Source organism: Pinus tabuliformis, chromosome 5_1 (assembly GCF_031772625.1).
Source record: "Pinus tabuliformis cultivar Carrire ecotype Pingquan chromosome 5_1, CPIR1, whole genome shotgun sequence".
Classification (NCBI taxonomy): domain Eukaryota; kingdom Viridiplantae; phylum Streptophyta; class Pinopsida; order Pinales; family Pinaceae; genus Pinus; species Pinus tabuliformis.
The window spans coordinates 203,539,397-203,545,406 of NC_142305.1; the positions used below are offsets into that span (position 1 = coordinate 203,539,397).

The 6,010-nt window shown below is 36.8% G+C and overlaps 1 pseudogene; it reads left to right on the forward strand.

The window, feature by feature from the left end:
- Positions 1-5,647: 5,647 nt before the first annotated feature.
- The window catches only part of LOC149164103 (25S ribosomal RNA), a 3,292-nt pseudogene continuing 2,929 nt past the window's right edge, over positions 5,648-6,010 (forward strand).

Sequence of the window (6,010 nt, forward strand, 5' to 3'; positions counted from 1 at the left end):
ATGTCAAAAATGAACACGCGAACAAAACATATACAAAAGGATTTTTTTAAACATACGTTGACTTGCCCATACCTCCAGCATAAAAAAATTTAATGTTCTACCAACCATTTACGAACCAAGTTTAAATTCCATTTAATTCCCTTTGCAAACAGGACCGGTGGTCAAACTCAAACTTCAACTTTACTCCACCCAAAGCTTTAAATGCTGGCTCGTATGGAGGTTTGGTTGATGGACGGCGGAAGACGATCAAGAAAATCGGACAGCTGAATAAATATCGGGAGCCCACTTCACGCTGCTCCGAAATCTGACGTATACAGAGGACCACGTGGCTGAGGATAATTGGATCGGGCTCGATTATATGGAAACTGCTTTTAACGTATACAGAGGACCACGTGGCTGAGGATAATTGGATCGGGCTCGATTATATGGAAACTGCTTTTACCGCAAAAGCGGTCCGAAATGCATCAGACGGTTTGCTCGTTTCGCTGAGCGTTTCGCGTCCACGGTGCCTGCAGTTGGAATTAATATTCCAACATAAGATAATGTGAAGGGTCTAAAACGAGAGGCCACTCCCGCCCTCATATCTCCTGCTTATGAAAGAAAACTTAGATCGCAGGTGTGGTGTCTTACCTCTCCTTGTTGATGGGGATGGGCATTTTCTAGGCAGCGTAGGTTTGCACCTCCTCGGAGTGTCACTGCTGGGAGGGTAAGATAATGTGAAGGGTCTCAAACGAGAGCTAGGGCATGAGCGTATACCTTACGCTGTAGAAGACCCGGAATGTGATGAGGATGCACACATCGACCTTGATGGCCTTGCCCACCGCGGCCAGGTCTGGCCATTCCTTTGCCGCATGTAATGATTTGTAAACCCTCCATTCTGTTTAGGCCTCCTTGAAATTTCCTAACAATGAAAATTTCCTTGCGCAAATAATACAATAATTTTAAACAATATAATATATAAATATTATTTTCTAATAAAATAAATTTATTAAAATCTTCTTAATACTAAATTTATTCAAATAAAATAATACAATAATTTTAAACAATATAATATAGATATTATTTTCTAATAAAATAAATTTATTGAAATCATTTAAATACTAAATTTTTTACCTACTAATCAAATATACATTTAAGTAACTAAACATCATCATATTCGCTTTAAATAACCAAACATCATAATCTCTTCCACAATTGTATAAGAAAATTTCATTCCAAAAACTAACCTAGAAATGACAACGCCTTGTTAAAGCCAACGTATCCGTCGTCAACATGTGTGTCACACCACCACACAAACTATCAAAGATACTTGCCACTTGCATGTAGAGTAGAACCGTAAATACAGATTTGCACCGTTGAAATAATTTCATGCATATATTATTAAAGAGTCGTGTAATGAGCGAGAGGAATTGTAGGGATAGCCAGATCAGTAATTGTTTTTAAAATTTTTTATTAGAGGTAGTTTTTGACTAGTGTTTTTATAGTGAAAATAGATTTAGTACCATAAGACAACTAAAATTTTGAAGTTTAACAATTATAACTTGGATTTATATAAATCCAATTTCCATAACTTTACAAACAACCAACTATTTTGCCTAGCTAAACTACACTTATTATCCATCTATACTATATACTACTATAAAATCTCAAAAACAATATAATGTTTGATTAGAAAGACTAGTTATTTTCACAGATGATTTTGAATAAAACAATGAATATCATATAATAAGAATTATATTTGTATATTGCTATAATAATATAATAATTAACATGTATAATAATTAATTAATATATATTAGGAGTTCATATAATTATTATAATATTAATATAATATTGATAGAATGATATATATAAATAATCTAGTTGTTAACATTTATATAGTTATTAATGATTTTAAATACTAATAATAATTAATCCTATCTATACAAACCCTAAGATAAATATTAAAAATACTAAAACTTAATAATAATAATAATAATAATATGAGTTTAGGTTTATAATGATGATGATGATGATGATGATGATGGTTAACGTCCACTGAGACCAAATTGGTCTATCGGACCTATAATTTTCTTAATATTAATATAATAATCATAAATATATAATTATATAAGAATATAGTTGATATTATTTTTATAGTTATTAATTATCATAAATAATAAATAATTGGTCTTTATTGTTCTTATTATAATAATACTGATTATATAATTATTATAATAATATAATAATATAATATTATAATCTAATATTAATAAAAACTATATAAATATTAACAACCAAGTATATTATTATATAAATATTATATTATATTATAACATAACAATAACATAAACTCCTAATAATATTATAATAATATTATTATATTATAATGATAATATGGTAATTATATTTCTATATCATTATAATAATATAATATTATAATGAATATTATTATTATTATTATTATATTAATATAATATTTATTTACTATTATATATAAATAATCTCGTTGTTAATATTTATATAGTTATTAATAATCCTATATAGTTGTTTATATAGTTATTAGTAATCATTCATGTGGTTGATATAAGCCTATCTGTTTATATCAACCACATTGGAATATGTGGTTGTATATATGTTTTATATAAGCCTATCTGTCAATATCAACCATCTTTACTATATTAATAAATATGATTGTCCTACTACAATAATTTTAAACAATATAATATATAAATATTATTTTCTAATAAAATAAATTTATTAAAATTTTGTGAATACTAGATTTATTCAAATAAAATAATACAATAATTTTAAACTATATAACATATAAATATTATTTTCTAATAAAATAAATTTATTAAAATCATCTGATACTAAATTTTTTTAACGGCCTATGCCTTTCCTCCTGCTGCCTTATACGCCTTAGATGCTGGTGAATCTACTCGCTATGAATCCACAACTGACGAATCTGGAACAGGATATGCTGCTAGCGGAAATGCTGGTCGAAGTGATGGCAGGAAAGCTGGAACTGGCACATCAAAGTAATCAAAGTGAATCATGTTATAAACGATGCAAGCTTTTTTCATAGATCATCTGCTGTTGGATTAACAAGGTGCGAAGCCGCTTGTCCCTCCGGGGGCAAGGACCGGTAGGGGCTTGCTTGACGTTAGGAAAGCAAGGTAAACTAAGCGCTCTGCTCCTCCACCACTCCACTGTTATTATTACTTAATGGGTTGGTAAGTCAAGACTCCCTCTCCTAGGTTTCAGGCAGTAGCAAGGTAAGGATGAGGTTGTTGATCCCGTCCTGATACCAGTCGAAGGTATAATCTAATAGATGCCCCAGACCTCCTTCCTAAGATTCCTGCACGCGTGATAAACGAAGCATATCCTGGCTGGACAGAATCTCCTATAATATGAAGCTCGTCCCCATCATCTCAGAGGTTGCTCTGATAGACCATAATTGCAAGCCATGGTTAAGGGGATACCACACTCTCTCCTAGGGTGAAGGCATTAATTAAGGGAAGGTTGGCCGATCTAATCCCGACCCAATAATCGAAGGTCTAAGCAGTACCTACCTCCTAAGCGCTTCATTAATCCAAGTGGTCTAGGGATAAGCAGGTCTAGTTCTATCTTCAGGTGGTTAACTAGAAGGTGGAGGCATGAAAAGAAAGGCAGGTGGTTCTAATCATTCCTAGCAATGCAGTGGGTTCTAATTGATGAATCATATTGGGGCTCCTTGGCGAGAACAAAAGGTCATATACTCATAAGGTAAGAGTGTACCCTACCCAGAAGAAGTCATCAGGGGTCATAGGGGTAAAGGGTGAATATCCTAGTGCTGACCCTCGTCTTCCTGGCTTAAGCGATAGGTGAGAAGTAAGGTTGGGTAAGAGTCTATTGGTGGGTAGGTAGCAGGGACAAATGAAAGGCGGGTAGGTCTGTCTATTCCTGGCGATGGAGTGGGTTCTAATTGATGAATCGTATCGTCAAGGCTCGGCTGGAACCAATAGGTAATAGGTGGTACCCATAATCATTTATCAAGTGTAATGGTAAGGCTGGTGAATGCGGTATGTCCACCCGTCAAACAAGGCTCTCTCTTCTCTAATTGACAATTCTCCTCCATTCATGTTTCTGAAGTTCTGGCTTTAGTTCCTCAATCTGGCAGTTCCGACGATCCCACCACACCACCGTTCATTGGTTCATCCCGTCCTGATAAGAGAAGGGTTTTGAATAGCAGTACCTCATATCCTCCTAAGGGAATAAGTCAGTTCGTGGTATAGGGCCGGTTCTATTTCTATCGTCGGAACATATATCTAAGGTCCGGAGGGCTTGCGCTTCTGAGGGCAAGGTACGTTAGTGACTCGACCAACGCCTTTTAGTTACTTATTTGAGAGGGGCACCCGATAAGTAAAATGAACCCACTTGCTTGACGTTAGGAGGGCAAGGAACTGACTGAACCTAAACTACCACATGCTCATATATAACTAACTACAACCATACCCCTCCTATTTCTTCTCTGGCGGCTTCATAAAATAGAGATGTGCACCTCGGCGAGATGGCGTAATTACATATATAAAACACTCTGCTTTGACTCATTTGACTCATTCCCTTCAATTTACTTATTGGGTGGCCCCTATCAAATAAGTAACTAAAAAAGTCACTAACGTACCTAATTGATAGCTCGGCGAGAAGCCTTCTCTATTTGAGAGATAGGAACAGACATGTACCTCGGCCCAGATACGTATTGATTCATTTCCTAGTCATTTCCAGGGGTAAGTGCCATACAGGAACAGGAAGAGCCATGCCTTCCTCTCCCGTTGGTCATTCTTTATATATGTCATTATTGACCGATATAATTCATGAAATGACATGAATGACATATATAATATATGCTTTTCATCTCCCTCATTCATGCATAATGACATATCTCGAATGACGTAATTACGTATATAATGAATGACTGGAATCACTGGTCGAAATGAACCAAGGACCCGACAGGGGGCTCGACTGATAAGGAGAGGAACTTTAGTTGCTCGACCACCGGGAGAGGTCCCAGAGGGGCTTGCGCTTCCTAGTGCAAGGAGACACGAACTAGTCTTTCTTCTCCCCGTACGGATGGTTGAGCCTTAAAGCGTAATGACATATATAATAGCCACAAGGTAGATCGAGCTATCAAAAGACCAGAATGACCATAATGACATATATAATATATGCATTGATAAGAAAGCGTAATGACATATGCCCATATATGCATTTTCTGGTGTAATGACTGCTATCGAGTCATGATTGGAAGGCCCCCATCGTTTCGCGCAGAGGTTCGCGAGATCGATCTAATTGCTTGCGAAATGACATATATCGAGTCATTCATGCATAATGAAATATGCCCATATATGCATTATCTGCTAAAGCGTAATTACGTATATAATGACTGGAATCACGAACAAGTTTCAGTGATTGATGGGTGCGTTAGCACACTCAGCCAAAAGGCCGCCATCGGTGGTGCGGTGTGAAGCAGGTTCAATGCCTGCTGTATCGGAAAGAATGCATCGGATGGATGCCCAGGCATTGAGAGGGAAGGACGCTTCCAAAGGCGAAAGGCCGTGGGGAGATACCGTCCGTGATCCATGGATCTTCGATCGGGAAACCGTATCCAAGCCCCGTGGCTAGTCCGCGCTCCTTGGACTTGAAAGACTTAGCGAACTGAAACATCTAAGTAGCTATGGGAAGGGGAATCAACCGAGACCCCGTTAGTAGCGGCGAGCGAAAGTGGATTGGGCAAATACTAAGCAGCGGAGGTTTTCGTTTCGATCTTGGTCTCATTTTCCTAGCCTTGCCTTCTCTGCGTGATTCATTTCAGTTCATTGGATGATGGAAGAACCAGGCATGCCGATCTTTGCCCTTTGATTTAGGCTATAAGGTGCCGTAAGGAACTTGAGTTGCTCGACCATAAGGACCTTTAGGTGCTCGACCATAAGGGCCGCCATCGAGAGGTAGGCAGAATTGTGAATGAAAAGGTTGGAAGATCTGGCCAAAG